The following is a 16,400-nucleotide window of genomic DNA, read 5'->3' as shown; positions in this document are numbered from 1 at the left end:
ATCCACACTGAGCTAAAAGTGGGCACTAAAATATGACCCAAAATCTGGGTATGGTAGTGTGGTGAGTAGTGTCCCTGTCTCTGAGCCAGAGCTCTGGATTTGATTTCAATTCCTGAACTTGTGTGGTAGTGTTCCTAGCTCTGGGCTAGAAGGCCTGGACTCAAGTCCTGCCTGTTGCAGAGGTATGTCCCAGCATGTCAGGACAGTCTGATGAACAAACACACAGGAGAATACTGTTCCAGCTTTATGGGTATTGTTGAGTGATGCTCGTGTCCCTGCCTCCGGGCACAAAGGTCTCGGTGTAAATCCCACAGAAGTTACTCATGATACATCTGAACAAACTGATTAAAATGGATTTAGAATTGTGACTTGATAGAGAAGGAAGAGGTGTCAGTATTGCATTTCAGAATTTAGGCCCAGGATGACTGAAAGTACAGCCATTCGTGTTGATTGGAGTCACATTTTGCAGCAAAGGTTTATAAAATCAAAATGGCCATGGATAGGGTGAGTCGTTAGGGGTTTTCCAGCAGGTTAGGGACATCCAAAACTAGAGGGCTTTGGTGGAAAGTGAGAGGGGAAAGGTTTTGAGGAGGCCTAAAGGGCACCATTTCACAAATATTGGTGGTTTGCGGATGGAATGAGCTGCCAGAGGAAGTGGTGGTGGCTGGTACAACTACAGCATCTGGGTACTGACAGACCTGGTGAGCTTTTCCAGCAATTTCTGTATTTCTTTTAAAATTGCATTCAGTTTAACGCAGGTATACTGAATAAATTTAACTTTTTATTTTTTAATGATGTAGGGACATGTAAACATATATCAAATTGACCGAGACCATTTTCTGCTCAGGGTATGGCTCTGTGTATGACAGCAGCAAAGATGCACCTACATGGAACAGGGAATGTGATGGAGACATAGTTTGGACAATGTACAAGGAGACCTCACATGATCCAGTTTGGGAGAGGATGACATTACTGTGTGATTCAACTCAGACAGGGAGAAAATGTAACCTGCCTAAGAAGGAGTGGCTTATTGCACTCTCTCTCCTTCATTGTTCCTCATCACAGCAATGTGTTCGAGCTAAAAAAAAACTCTACAGTCATCGTTGCCGTTCTTATTTTTATGGAATCCCTACAGTGTTGAAACAGGCCCTTCGACCCAACAAGTCCATACCAACCTTCCCAACCCATTTCCATATATTTACCCCTGACTATTGCACATAACCTAGAAATCCCTGAACACTACGGACAATTTAGCAAGACCAATCCACCGAACCTACACAGTTTGTGGGAGGAAACTGGATCACCCATTAGAAGCTCACATCGATAAGGGGAGAATGTGCAAACTCCACACAGACAGTCACCCAAGGCTGGAATCGACCCCAAGTCCCTGGTGTTGTAAGGCAGCAGTGCTAACCACCGTGCTACCCTTTGGATGATCCCGAACCAGAATTCACTGGAATCTACTCACTGCATAAAGCAAAGGGAATTCAGTCAAATCCAAACTCTCCCAGGATGAAATCCCATTGCTAGCAGCTTGTGTGAGTACAATATCTTCAGAAGCAGAATAATGTTTTGGACAATCTCACAATTTTTCCTTTGTCATGAGTTCCAATAATATTTGGACAAAGTTCTTTCAAGTTAAAATTGCAGAGATTGTGTGTGTGTGTGTGTGTCTGTGTGTGTATATGTGTGTGTGTGTGTCGGTGCGTGTGTGTGTCAGTGTGTGTGTGTGTCTGTGTGTGTGTGTCTGTGTGTGTGTATATGTGTGTGTGTGTCAGTGTGTGTGTGTGTCAGTGTGTGTGTGTCAGTGTGTCAGTGTGTGTGTGTGTCTGTGTGTGTGTCTGTGTGTGTGTCTGTGTGTGTGTGTGTGTGTGTGTTTTTAGAAAGGGAAATATTGATTATATTATTTCAATACCCAAACAGTTTGCCATTCATCTTTCCATCATAGTTTGAGTAACATTGCTCTGGATCATAAACGTGTTGTTTTAGCAGATTAAAGAAACTAGCCTAACTTGTTCCTAAAACTAACCCTGACTCAGTCTGAGACCGATATCATCGGCCATATCACCAACCTGGTCACATTTAACATTTGTTGTGAGCAGTGGAGGAGTGGGACTAGAAAAGGAAACAGTGACCCCAAAAAGCCGGGGATCGATAGACCAGTGAGCCTGATGTCAGTGGTGGGTAAGTTGTTGGAGGGATTCTGAGGAATACCATTTACATACATTTGGGAAGCCAAGGGCTGATCGGGGTAGACAACGTAGTTTTCTGCATGGGAAATCATGTCTCATTAATTTGGTTGAGTTTTTTGAAGAGATGACAAAGAAGATTGATGAAGGCAATTTGGTAGACATTGTCTAAATGGACTTCAGCAAGGTGTTCTTTTAAAGAACAAAGACCAAAGAAAATTTACAGCCCAGGAACAGGCCCTTCACCCTCCAAGCCTGAGCCGATCCAAATGTACTGTCTAAATCAGTCGTTCCATTCCTAACCATCTGTATCCCTGTACTCCCCACCTACTCATGCATCTGTCCAGACGCATCTTAAATGAATCGACCGTGCCTGCCTCTACCACCTCTGCTCGCAATGTGTTCCAAATGCCCACCACCCTCTGCATGAAGTACTTACCGCGTGTATCCCCCTTAAACTTTCCTCTTCTCACTTTGAAAGCACGACCTCTCGTTATTGAATCCTTCAACCTGGGAAAAAGGCTGTCTCTATTCACCCTGGCTATACCCTTCATGATTTTGCAAATCTTAATCAGGTCCCCCTTCAATCTCCTTTTATCTAGTGAAAATAAACCTAACCTACTCAGCCTGTCTTCATAGCTAGTATTTCATTCTGATTGGTAGACAGATTAGTAAATTTCAGTGACATAAGATACAGAAGGATCTAGTCACAAATGGCTTGAAGGAAGAGGGAAATTTTTCAGACTGGCGGCTTGTGACCAGCAGTGTGCTGTAAGAATCAGGACTGAGTTCACTGTATTTTATCATTTATGTAAAGGATTTAGATGTGAATATAGGGACAATAGTTAGTAAGTATACAGATGACATCAGAATGGTGATGTAGTAGATTATCTCAGAGTACAACAAGACCGCAATTAGATGGGACAAAGATGCAAGTAGTAACAGATGAAGTTTTATTTAGAGAAAAGTGAAGCTTTGCATTTTGGGAAGGCAAATCAGGGCAGACATTATATTCTTCATGGTAAGGTCCTGGGGAGTGTTGTGAAACAAAGGGGCATAGGGCTGCAGGTGCATTGTTCCTTGAAAGTGGAAACGCGGTAGAGAGTGTGGTGCAGAACACATTTGGCACATTTGCCTTAATCAATCAGAGTATTGAGTATCGGAGTTGTGGTGGTATGTTGTATCTGTACAGGACGTTGGTGAGGCCACTTTAAGAATACTGCGTACAACTTGGTTTTCTGCAGAAATGACTTACACGGATGTCCCAGGACTGGAGGTTTGAGCTTTAGGGAGAGGTTGATTAGGTTGAGGTGTTTCCCCCTGGAGTGTCAGAGGCTGAAGGGTGACATTATAGAGGTTTATAAAACCATCAGGGGCATGGATATTCTGAACAGTCACGTTCTGCTCTCCAGGGTAGGGGAGTCCAGAACAAGAGGGCATAGTTTGAAGGCGAGGGGGATTGATTTAGAAGGGATCTATAGGTAAATGATTCACACAGAGAGTGGTGTGTGTACAGAAAGTGCTGTCAGAGGAAGTGCTGAAGGCGGTTACAATCGCACATTTAAAAAAGTAGGGATATTTACCAAATGCTGGCAAATGGGACTGATATCTGATCGGAGTGAACAGATTGGACTAAAGGGTCTGCTTTCATTCTGCATGACTCTCTGATCCTATAAGAGGGATGATGAAACATTCTGTAAGGTCCTTTCAAGTCGTACTTCTCTTCTCTGGAAGTATATCATGCCTCTGTGTCACATTGATTGAAAGCTGTGTTATTTAAATATTTGACAGAGAAGTGAGTCACGGATAATGGGATATAGACAGGAAAGTGAGGCTGAGACCCCAACCTGATCAGCCACAATCTTACTGCCTGTTGGAGAAGGCTCAAAGTATCTAATGACCCACTCCTGCTCCTCAGTCCCATGTTCCTGTGTGCCATTCAGCCCCTCAAACCTGCTAGACAGGAACAGTTGGAGGCCACTTACTCCTATAACCTGGTGCACAGAAACAGAGGAGACCATTCAGTCCCTCAAGATAATACCAGAAATGCAACCCCAAGAACTTGAAACATACTCATGGGAGGACAAGGCAGCCATGAGTGATAAGGCATCAAACCAAAAGAGAAAACATACAATGTGGTGAAGATGATTGCGAATCCAGAGAATTCATTGGCTCTGAAACTACATAAGGCTGGTATCACTGACACTACAGAGGTCTTAATCATGGTCAGGGAGAGAAACAGAGGAAAAACATTCAATTTAAACACAGAAGATGGTATTTCTCAAGGAAAAAGATTTAGGTGAATTAAACATTTGAATTAAGAACAGTTAAATGCTTTTGCGGAATCTGTCAGATTGGAAGCAAGACCCGGGAAGACAGATCCTCAGCAGGATGAGAGTTTGAAAATGGAAGTATTTCCACATCAGAAACCAGGTTCGGTCACTGAGTGCAGGGCTCATGGGTGAATGGGTCTTAGTGAGAATTGGGGAACAGACAGCAAAAGTGCATTGCAGATATTGCAGCTCGAAACTGCGTATTCACGTAGTGCTGTAGACCACAGAAGCAGGAGAAGCAGATCTGCATTCAACCACAACCTGTAACTTTTTGCCAGGGTAACACCTCAGTCTGTCATTGGCATCAACACCATCTATGGCTCAGTGACGAGTGTGGGCGAAGATGTCAGGGTCAGAATCACGTGAACTTTACCTCATGCTAACTCATTAAAGCTACCAGACTTGACCAACAGATCTGTTCGAAGCAAACTACTTCGAGGTCTGAAAGGATGAAACCGGACAGAACACCCGGCCTCAGCATCAATGTCAGAAAAGGGAATGGGAACACAGTCCTGTCGACCCTGCAGAAACCTCCTTCCTAACACCTGAGAGCTTGTGACAGCATTTACAGAGCTTTCCCACAGACTGCACAGAAACATCGGGATTGGAAAACACATTTAGCCTCCTCATTCTAGTTCATAGAAAAAATCTCCTCAATGCACTTACCCCACACGATATACATATCCATTAATGTGAGTAACCTTGGGAAGCTATAAAATAGGCGGTGCAGTATTACGTTTGGTCCATCGAGTTTGCTAACCAATTCAATCTCATGATGGTTGGCCCTTCATTTCCCCACCGTACTCCTGCTCTCCCACCATCCCTTTACTGTCTCTAAATCCTTATTTATAATCAGTGTCTCGGTTTCCAGGTGCGAGAGAATTCCCCAGGTTCCCGAGTCAGTGAGAGCAGACATTTATTATCATCTCAATGCAGAGTGACTGCCTGTACCTAATACTGAGGTCCCTTGTTTTAGAAGTCCCAGCCAGGGGAATTATCATCCCTGCTTCCAATCTGACTAACCCTGTCAGAGTTTTGTATAGTTCACTGAGATCTCCACTCATTTTCCTAAACCCCATGGAATACTGGCCCAGTCACCACAATGTTTAAAGGGCATTGTGGACAGCTGGGCCCCAAGCACTGATTCCTGCGACACCTCAACAACAGCCCTCTGTTAATTTCTATTCATTTATTTCATGAATCTGGGTGTCACTGGCTGGGCCAGCATTTATTGCTTGACCCTAATTGCCCTTGCGAAGGTGGTGGTGAGCTGCCTTGTTGTACGCTGCAGTCCACCTGCTGTGGTTGACCTCCAATGCCATTAGGGAGGGAATCCCAGGATTCTGATCCAGTGACTGTGAAGGAGCGGTGATATATTTCCAAGTCAGGATGGTGAATGGCTTGGAGAGAACCTGACGATGATGGTATTCCCATACATCTGCAGCCTTTGTCCTTCTAGATAGATGTGGTCGTGAGTTGGGAAGATGGTCTCTGAGGATCTTTGGTGAACCGTTTCATTGCAGCATGTAGATAGTAAAACACTGCTGCTGCTGCTGCTGAGCGTTGATGGTGGAGCATTGTGGGTGAAGGGACAGTCAAACTGGCTGCTTTGTCCTGGATGGTATCAAGCTTCTTGAGTGTTGTTGGGGCTGCACTCTTCCAGGCAAATTGGGAGTCTCCTATTACACTTCTGATTTATGCATTGTAGATGATGGACAGACGTTTGGACGTCAGGATGTGAGTTACTCGCCGCAGTATTCTTAGCTTCTAATCTGCTGTTATAGTTCCTGTGTTCATGTGGCGAGACCAGTGAGTTTCTGAGCAATGATTACCCACCAGGAATTTGACACTGGGGGATTCAGTGATAGTAACACCATTGAATGTCAAGGTGCAGGTTAGATTGTACTTTACTGGTGATGGTCACGGTCTGGCATTCGTGTGGCCTGAATATTACTTGACACTTGTCAGCCTGGATACTCTCCAGATCTTGTCGCGTTTGAACATGGACTGCTTCAGTATCTGAGGAGCCACAAATGTTGTAGAACATTGTACAATCATTGGCGAACATCCCCACTGCTGACCTTAAAATGGAGGGAAGGTCATTGATGAAGCAGCCCTGAAGAAGTTTTCGGTCACTGCCCGAGGGATTCCTACAGATTTGGAGCTGAGTTGACAGACCTTCATCAACCATGACCACCTTCCTACGTGTCAGGTATGATTCTAACCAGCAGGGATTTGGCCTCTGATACCCATTGGTTCCAGTGTTGCTAAAGCCCCTTGATACCACACAGGGTCGAATGAAGCCTTGACTTAAAGGGCTGTAACTCTCACCCCACCTCTGGAATTCAGCTCTTTTGTCCATGTTTGAACCACGGTAATGAGGTCAGGAGCTGAGGGGCCCTGGTGGAGCCCAAACTGGGCATCAGTGACCAGGGTATTGCTGAGCAGATGCTGCTTAAAAACACTGAGACCTTCCACCACTTTACTGATGATCGAGAGGAGACTGATGGGATGGCAATTGGCCGGATTGGATTTGTTCTGCGTTTTACATACAGGAGCAATGATTACTTGGGGTAATTTTCCACGTAATCAGGAAAAGCCATTGTTGTAACTGTATTGAAATAGTTTGGCTAGGGGAGTGGCAAGTTATGGAGCACAAGTTGTCAGTAGTATTGACATAATGGTGTCAGATTATGCACCTTTTGGAGTATCCAGTATCTGCACTCGTTTCTGGATATCGAGTGGACTCAATCGAATTGGCTGATGACTGGTAACTGAATTGCTGAGGACCACTGGAGGGGGCTGAAATGGATCATCCACTCCGCATTTCTGACTGAAGGTTGTTGCGAATGCATCAGCCTTATCTTATACACTGAAGGGCTGGGCTCTTCCATCATGGAGGAAGGGGTTATTTGTGGAATCTCTTCCTCCAGTGAATTGTTTCATTGTCCCCAACGTTTCTCGGCTAGATGTGGAACAACTGCAGAGCTTAGATCTGTTCCTTTGCTTGTGGGATCACTTATTTGTGTCTATTACTTACTGCTTATGCTGTTTAGCGCACAAGTAGTCCTGATTGGTGGCTTCACCAGGCTGACACCCCATTATCAGGTATGCCTGGTGCTGCTCCTGCCATCCTGCAAACTCCACTGAACCAATGTTGATCCTCTAGATTGATGGCAATTGTTGTGAGGGGGATATGCGGGAGGCCATGAGGTTATGCGGGAGTACAACTTGGCTGCTATTGATGACTCATGACACCTTATGGACATGCAGATTTGAGCTGCTAGATCTGTTCAAAGTCTGCCCTGTTTAGCAACGTGATAGTACCACCCAAAATGGTGGAGGTTATTCTCAATGTGCAGGTGTGATTTTGTCTCCACAATGACTATGTGGTGGTCTCTCTTACTGATAATGTCATGGACAGATACTTCTGTAACTGGCAGATTAGTAAGGCTGTGTTCAAGTATGTATTTTCCTCTTGTTGGTCCCTTTCCCACCTGCTGCAGAACCAGTCGAGCAGTTCTATCCTTTGGTGCCTGGCCAGCTCGATCAGTAATGTTGTCGCTGAGATACTCTTGGTGGCGAACATTGAAATCCCCCACCCAGAGTAGATCTTGCGTCCGTGCTACCCTCAGTGCTTCCTCCAAGTGTTGGTCAGCATGGAGGAGTACTGATTCATCAGTTCAGAGAGGCTGGTACATGGTAATCAGCAGGAGGTTTCCTTTCCCATGTGCAAACTAATGCCATGAGACTTCATGGGATACGGAGTCACTGTTGAGGACTCCAAGAGCAATTCCCTTCCAACTGTATCCCACTGTGCCACCACTTCTGCTGTGTCCGTCCTGATGAGACAGGAGATATCTGGGGAAGGTAATGGGGTGTCTGCGATATAGTCATACTCACAGAATCATTCTTACAGACAATGTCAGGCTGTTGCTTGAAGAGTCTGTTTATTTCTATTCACCGTTTCCTGCCAGCTGTCCCATTCTGGAAACATAGCCATATATTAGCCCCCAATCCACTCAGATTTGATTTCGCAAATTGGGCTTGGAGCTTTACCAAAAATCCACATGTTTTACATCCATTGCTTCTCTTTCATTTGTCTCCCAGTCTGTTTCTCCAACATCATTCCCATTTCATAAATCTATGTTAGTGTTGCCTATGACCAATACTTTCAGCCCCAATAATTTCCCCTAAACCATTTCCTTACTATGTTCTATGTTCAATGTACTCTATCATTTTCCCACACCCGACTCGGTTTTCCTTGTATTGTTTGAAAGTTCTGTGAAGACAGAACTGAAGTAGTGGCTTCATAGTTCTGCCATTTCCCTGTTTCCCAATCTCTATTCTCTGGTTTCAAACTGTCGGGAAACTGTACTTGTTTTCTCATATTTCTCACATTGACATAATTTAACCAGCTATTACTGTTCACTCTTTTAACCCTTGTGAATATACTCTTCAGAAAGCCATCAATTCCTGCCTTAGACTGCTCAATAATTGACCTTACACACCATCCACTCACAGGAGCACAGACTCTGTGCCAACAGAAATACAGCACAATCTATATTAGTCCCACTTTCCTACACCAGGCCCATAGCCTGGAATGTTATGACACTTCCACGTGCTCGTCCAAATACTTTTTAATGATTGTGAGGTTACCCGTGATAATCCCCCTTCTCAGGAAGTAATCCCAGAACCCCACATCCTCAAGGTGAAAAAAATATTTAAATCCTCTCTGAACCTCAAACTTTTCACTTTAAATGTGTGCTCATTTGTTCTTGACCCTCTGACTAAAAGGAACAGCTGCTGTCTTTCCACCCTGTCCATGCCCCTCATAATCTTATCCTTCTGAATCCCTGACCCCTCAGCTTTCTCTGCTCCAAAGAAAACAACCTGAGCTTATCCAGCCTATCTCCATAGCTGATATGCTCCATCCCAGGGAACATCCTGGTGAATCAGCTCTGCACCCTCTCCAGTACAATCACATCTTTCCTGGAACGTGGCTCCCAGAGCTACATACAGTACTCCAAAGCCCTGTATTGCTCTTATAATCTACTCCTGATTAGGAAATGCTACACCCAAGGTCCAATTCTTACCTAGTCCATTAACCTGTCCAGTCACATTCAGGGATGTGTGGAGAAGCACACCCTGAAGTTCCCAGTGTGCTGCCATTCATTGAGTCCTCCCCTGTCTGGTTCCTTCTCCCAATGTGCATCAGCTCATATTTATCAGGGTTACATACCATCTGCCATTGATTTGCCCATCTGACCAATCATCTGCATCTTCCTGTAACTTAAGGCCTTCCTCCTCACTGCGAACCATCCGGTCAATCTTAATGTCAAACATACAGTTACTTATCACACCTCCCCCACTCTCCACCTAGCCCCCTCCACATTCACATCTTTTTTTATGAATAACACAAACAATAAGGGACACAGCACTGATCCCTGTGGTACACCGGGGACACTGGTCTCCAGTCACACAAACAGCCTTCTCCCACCACCCTCTGCCTGCTGCCATTAAGACATTTCTCCTTGTAACCTGTCAAGGTATCCTTCATATTGTGAGATTTTACATTATTTCTCAGTATCCCGGCTGGAAATTTGTCAGAGACCTTCCTACAAAACTAAACAATCGACCTCCTCAAACTAATTCAATCAAATCCATTAGATGCGACTTCCTTCTGATAAAGTCACGATGATTATCTCTGATCAAACCTTGTGACTCTGATTGGAGTTCGATTTTCTCCTTCCCTATTTTATCCTGTAGTTTCCTTAACAGTGATCTAATACTCACTCGTCTATAGTTCCCTGGTCTATCTCTCCCACCCTTACTGTGAAGTGTAATCGTATTCGCAGTCCTCCAGTTCTCTGGCACCTCCCCTATGATCAGATTCTAATTAAAATATTCAGTCAGTGTCATTCCTCCCTTGACCCCAACAGCCGCCTGTGATACAACTCTTTCAGACATGGATATTGGTCCAAATTTGTACAGAACAAAGCCTCAAATCCCTACTCGTATTTTACATCAATCTGTTCAAGAGTTGTCCAGTCCATCTTCTTGAATTCTGTACCTGCATCCTCCTTCTCCCAAGTAAAATAGATGTGAAGGTCTCCTGTTACAATCCATCATTGTTCTGCAGCTTGACACGCAGATTGCCCCTTTGGTTTCTAATGTACACTGACTGTTTACTGATTATTCTGTTCTACTTGTCCGTGTAGAATATCATGGGATTCCCCCAGATCTCACCTACTTCTGCTTCCTCAGATCCCTCTGTTATTCAGTCCTTTCGATGTTTCTAATATTCACGACAATCACCTCTCATGTTTCGAAACTTGAGATTACAGGCTGAGTTACCCCGTCAGACAACCTTGCCAACGTAGGGGTTAATGTGGAGAATAGCTTTTTTAAGTTCCTCTGTAGTCAGTATATTCTTTCTTAGATTGGGAATCCGAGCGATACACAATAGTCTAAGTTTAGTCTCATTAACACTCGATGCAACTGGTGCACGACATCCTCTACCTTCCAATTACATTCACATGAATGTAAACCTAATTTTTCTTTCCCATTTGCATATGTTCTTCCTAATACCTCTCGGTTTAACTTTTCTTATGAGCTCAGTGTGTGAGTTCTTTTAAAAAGCTCATGAATATCCAACTATACATTATCCATTTGTTGTTCATTGCCTATGTCCACAAGAATCATCTTCAAACCATTCCAAAACAATGTTTGCCACTGCTGGTTTTCCATTCATCGGTACATTCTCACACTCCCCAGTTATGTTTTTACCTTCTAAATATCTCGTAGCATGTTCTTTGTAATCGAGTCCAGGAGATACCTGACTGCGGATGACAGGTTATCTGGTCTGTAGTTTACCATTCTCCAAATTCATCTCTCCTTAAATTGTTGGATAATATTTATAACCTTTACCTTATCCAGATTGGATAAATGCCTTTCGGGAATGTGTCGGAAAATAAAGGGAAAATCCGCGATGCAATCAACATGTCTATTGCTGCTTCCTCTGAAATTCTTGTATGAAGTACATCTAGTCTGTCAGATTTATAAATACTCAATCCAGCTTTCTTTTCAAAGATGACCCCAACACTGATAACAATGATCTTAGACTTTACTTACACAAGTCCCATGGTCACTTGGTATTTCTGGGAGAATTTCTGGACATTCTTCCATGGAGATAGACACAAAGGAACTGTTTCTTTTCCCTGCGATTTCTCTGTAATCTGCAATAAATTATCCTGTGTGCACACCAACTGTTCCACATTTGACCTTGTTTTTATTTTTTTCATACATTGATAGACGCTTTTTAGCAGTCTTTATGTTTTTCTTCCGTTTGCATGCTTTTTCTCTTTCTGATTTTGGTCATCCTTTGCTGGGTCCTACATTTCTCTGAATCCACTGGCTTACTGCAACACTTGGCATTTTCCTAAGCTGCATCGAATATGTCGATGAAGGTGGGGTTGAAAGTGATAGTCCGAGAGGAGGGTGCACCAGATTGATAGGAAGGAAGGTGGACACATAGGAACATTCAAAAGCGCGGTGCTGACTTGGAAGGTTGGAGTAGGATAAGGTGGGATTAGGGGAAATGGGGAAATCAACTATGATCCCCTGTGGTTGGAGGGTCCCAAGGCAGAAGAGGAGGCTTTCTTACTCCAGGCTTCTGGTGGCTCCGGTTAGGCGATGGAGCAGGCCCAGGACTCTCATGTCCTTGGCAGAGTGGGAAGGGGAGTTAAAGTGCTCAGCCACTAGGCGATGGAGTTGTTCAATGTGGTTGTCCTAGAGATGTTCCCTGAAATGATCTACAAGTTGACCTCCTGCCTCGCCAATGAAGAGAAGACCACATTGTCTTTAATGGATGCAGTAGATGAGGCATTCTGTCTCCCTTCATTACCTTTCACTTTCAACCCCACCTTCATCTACCTATCGTAATCCCAGCTACCTCCCTCCTGCCGCACCCTCTTGTCATTTATCTCTCAGCCCCCTAGGCCAATAAGCTTCATTCCTGATGAAAGGCTTATGCCTGAAACATCGATTTATCTGCTCTTAGTATGCTGCCTGACTGTGCTTTTCCAGCACCACACCCTTCGGCTCTGATCTTCAGCATCTGTAGTCCCCACTTTCTCCTCACACCTTCATGGTCTGCATGATTCAGATTTCAAATGGTTACTTCAAATGCAACAAAAACTATCGTGTACTCAAACAGCATAAAAGAAAACCAATACATTGTGGTCACTGTTCCCAAAATGTCCTTTCCAGCAAAATTTTCAATTAGCTCTTCTGATCACTCAACACCAATTCCTAAATAACCTGATCTCGAGCTCAGTGCTCAACATAATGTTCATGTAAACCATCTCACACGCGGTCATGAAATCCATTTTCCCAGCATTAGCATTCAGTTGGGTTAACACAGTTTAGATATAATGTAAGCAGTATATTATTACTGCAGTACCCACAAATGTGTATATCTCATTTCCTGTTTTATCATATGTCCAGCATTTGTATTGCAGCTTTCACTTTGATATATAACTCCCATCAATGTTTGCTCCATCTTACTAGATTCTGTGGAATCTGAGCGATGTGGGCTCTGGAGAGATTAATAGTAGAGATCATCTCGCCACATCATTTATGATCTTCTCTAACTTTAATTTCTCCAGATCTCCCGTGATGCTGATGGAGTAGAGAAGGACAATGATCTTTCAACAATGCTCTGTCTTCCCCCAGACAGCTGGGACTGCTCTAACCTGGGTCGGAACTTTACAACAGGCTGGTAAAATGTTGCTGCTGCTGTACAGGGTCTTAGTGAGATCACATCTGGAGTAGTGTGAACAGATTTAATCTCTTCAATGAAGAAATGATGTTGTTACATTGGAAGCAGCTCAGAGATGGTTCCCTCAACTGATTCCTGCAATGAAGGTGCTAGCTTATAACGAAAGGATGATCAGGTTGATCCTTTAGCCATTGGAGTTTGCAAAAAATAAGGATGACCTTATTTCAACATAGGTGACAGATGTAGTCAACGAGTGAAGCGAATTACACAGATAGTGGAGGAACCATTCCGTTCTCCAGTGTGTTATGCAGGAACAACAGAAGGATATTCAAGCCTTCGACCCTGTTATACCAAAACAGGATGAGGCTATTCAGCCCCTGGAGCCTGATATACATTTACAGAAGGAGACCAATCAGCCATTCAACCCTGTAACAGTAGGCCATGCTGCACCAGTATCCTGTTAAACAGCAACAGGATCAGTCCATTCAGCCTCCTCAAGTCTGTAACATAGGAACTGGAAGAGGTCACACAATGACTGGAGATTGTTACACTGGGATAACAGGAGGCCATTCAGACCCACCGAGCCTATTGCAAGGGAATTAGATAAGGATAAAAACAATCTGAGACTTCTTTAATGAGAAAGGAAGAAGTAATTTCGACACGTGTCTGTTGTATGGGAACAAGAGAAGACCAATCAACCCCTCGGAACCATCTCCCGGATACATGAGGAGACCGTTCAATATTTCGATGGAGAAGTATGAGAAGACCCATCAGCCCATCAAAATGTTAGAGAGCAACAGTAAGATTCCAGAATCTCCCAATCCTCTAAAGGATCAACAGGAGGAGGTCATTCTGGCCTTGGAGACGACAACATGGGAACACCAGAAAGACGTCAGCCCATCGAGTTTGTACACCAGCAGGATGGTGAGTCCATTCAGCCACACATGGCCCTTACACAGCAATTGGAGCAGATCTCTTAAAGCCTTGTGCCCATTAAATAGGAATTCAAAGAAAACGTGTAGGTTTTTGAAAGGGATGAACTTATAATAATGGTATACATTAGGGACTAAAGTGTAACAATAAACCATTGTAATTTAAGGCTAATTGTTAGAGTCCATTGTTCAGGACATTTGCAAAATTAAACCACAATCCGTCAGAGTCAACATGGTTTTACAAAGGACAATCAAGTTTGAATTGTTTGCTTGAGTTATTTGAAGATGTCACAAAAAAGGTGGATCGTGGGAGATGGAACATCTCTGGTCTTCCTGAAGGCATTGGATGTGTCGCTTCTCCAAAGACTAAGTGGTAAGATCAGACAACATGGGTTTAGGAGTAATTTATTCGCTTGGATGGAAGATTGGTTAACCAACAAAATGCAGTCAGATGGAATAAATGTGTCATTTTATTTTGGCAAATGCAATTTGTGGGGTACCATTGATTTCAGTACTCATGCCTCAACCATTTGCGATCGATGGTATTACTGTACTCGGTTGATGGGATAGAAAATACAATGCCACATTTTCAGATGACTCTCACATTGGTGGGAAATTACTTTGGAATGACGATGCAAGAGATTTTAAAACTATATGGATAGGTTGCGTGAATGGGCCAAAATTTAGCAAGGAAAATTAATGGGAATAAATATGGGGCTATTCATGTTTGCCAGGATAATAGAAAGACAAATTATTATCGAAATGGAGAGAAAGTTCAAAGTGCTTAAGTGCAGAGGGATCTGGGTGTCTGCTTACATATCACAGAAAACCTGCCTGCAGTTACTGCAAGTAATGAGAAATGCAAGCATAATTTCAGTGTTTATTTATAAAAGGATAGAGTAGAAAGGTAGGGAGTGTTGGTGTAGCTACGCAAGGCATTAGTGAGGCTGCAACTGAAGTATAGTTTGGGGGTCCGGCAGAATGAGGTGTTTCCATTGGAGGCAATTCAGAAGAGCTTCATTAGATTGATTCCATATTCGAAGTGTTTGTCTTATGAAGAGTAATTGAGCAGTTTAAGCATATACTCTCGAGTTTATAAGAATGAAAGGAGATCTCATTGAGGTCTGTAACATTCTATAAGTAATTGAATGTGTAGATATGGAGTGGATTTTTTTTTTCATGTGGCGCAATCTACAATAAGAGACTAGAGTTTTAGGATGGAGAGATGGCAGGAAAGTAGAACAGAGGCCGTGTTGACATCAGTGTCATTGAGGGGTTGGATTCCTCACAGATGCTCCTTGTTCTTTTTCAACCCTTCGACAGTGTTTCACTGGAATGGGGGAGAACTGGGTATCATACAGGAGCTGGCACTCAGGATAAATCCGTCTCAATCAGTTAGACAGAACGTAACCAGTAGGGTCACTATTTATAATCGATATCAATGATCAGGAGGATGGAACAGATATACAGATGCTGAGTTTGGTGATGTCGCTGTGGTAAGCAAGAGAATAAATTATCAAGAGAGGGTGGAGAGTCTGCAAATAGATTCAGAGAGATAAAGGCAATAGATAATAGTTTGGCAGGTGGAATTTAACATGATATAACCTGTCATTTCATTTACAGGAATAATGGAAGGCAGTATGTTACTGAAATGGAGAGGGATTACAGGGATTAATGATACTGTGTACTGGGGGGGTCACTCAGACCCGTTCAGACATGGGAGGGTTTGCTCCATCCCTGATCGTCTATTCCCAGACACCCCAAGTGACCCCATTGCTCTCCGTACACATGGAATACTTTGATGTGGTTGATTGGTGGTGGGGATAGTGTTTTGAAACGTGCATCGAGGGGACGGCCTTTATCCAAAATATATTCATTCCTTTCTACGTGGAGACCCGATGACGATGGGACTGGCTGACTGCTTCTGAATGAAGAGGCCGTGACTGCTGCCAGGACAGTGGGTATTCACCGACATGATGTACTGTGATGGGCACGCTGTGACATTAATGGAGTGAGAGAGAGCTCCTTCAGTTCCTCTACATCTCCGCATTGACATGGATACTTTGCAGATGCCATAGACACCATCGGGAATCCCACTATCCAATATAGATACAACCGGCAGCTCCCTGCTGAGGGAGAAACAATCTATTTACCTCATAGACCA

At 43.6% G+C, this 16,400-nt stretch overlaps 1 long non-coding RNA gene across 1 annotated transcript in view; it reads left to right on the top strand.

Annotated features, from left to right (window-relative positions):
- LOC140483509 (uncharacterized) overlaps nt 1–14,697 on the top strand; it is a 113,018-nt gene extending 98,321 nt beyond the window's left edge. Inside the window, exon 3 of the long non-coding RNA XR_011962001.1 lies at nt 13,192–14,697. This is a non-coding gene — a long non-coding RNA (uncharacterized lncRNA). The remainder of the gene's footprint in view (nt 1–13,191) is intronic.
- Nucleotides 14,698–16,400: the final 1,703 nt, after the last annotated feature.

The sequence above is a fragment of the Chiloscyllium punctatum genome, chromosome 12 (assembly GCF_047496795.1).
Source record: "Chiloscyllium punctatum isolate Juve2018m chromosome 12, sChiPun1.3, whole genome shotgun sequence".
NCBI classification, from domain to species: domain Eukaryota; kingdom Metazoa; phylum Chordata; class Chondrichthyes; order Orectolobiformes; family Hemiscylliidae; genus Chiloscyllium; species Chiloscyllium punctatum.
Note: the sequence above shows the minus strand (reverse complement) of the source record. Positions and strands in the feature narration are given on the sequence as shown.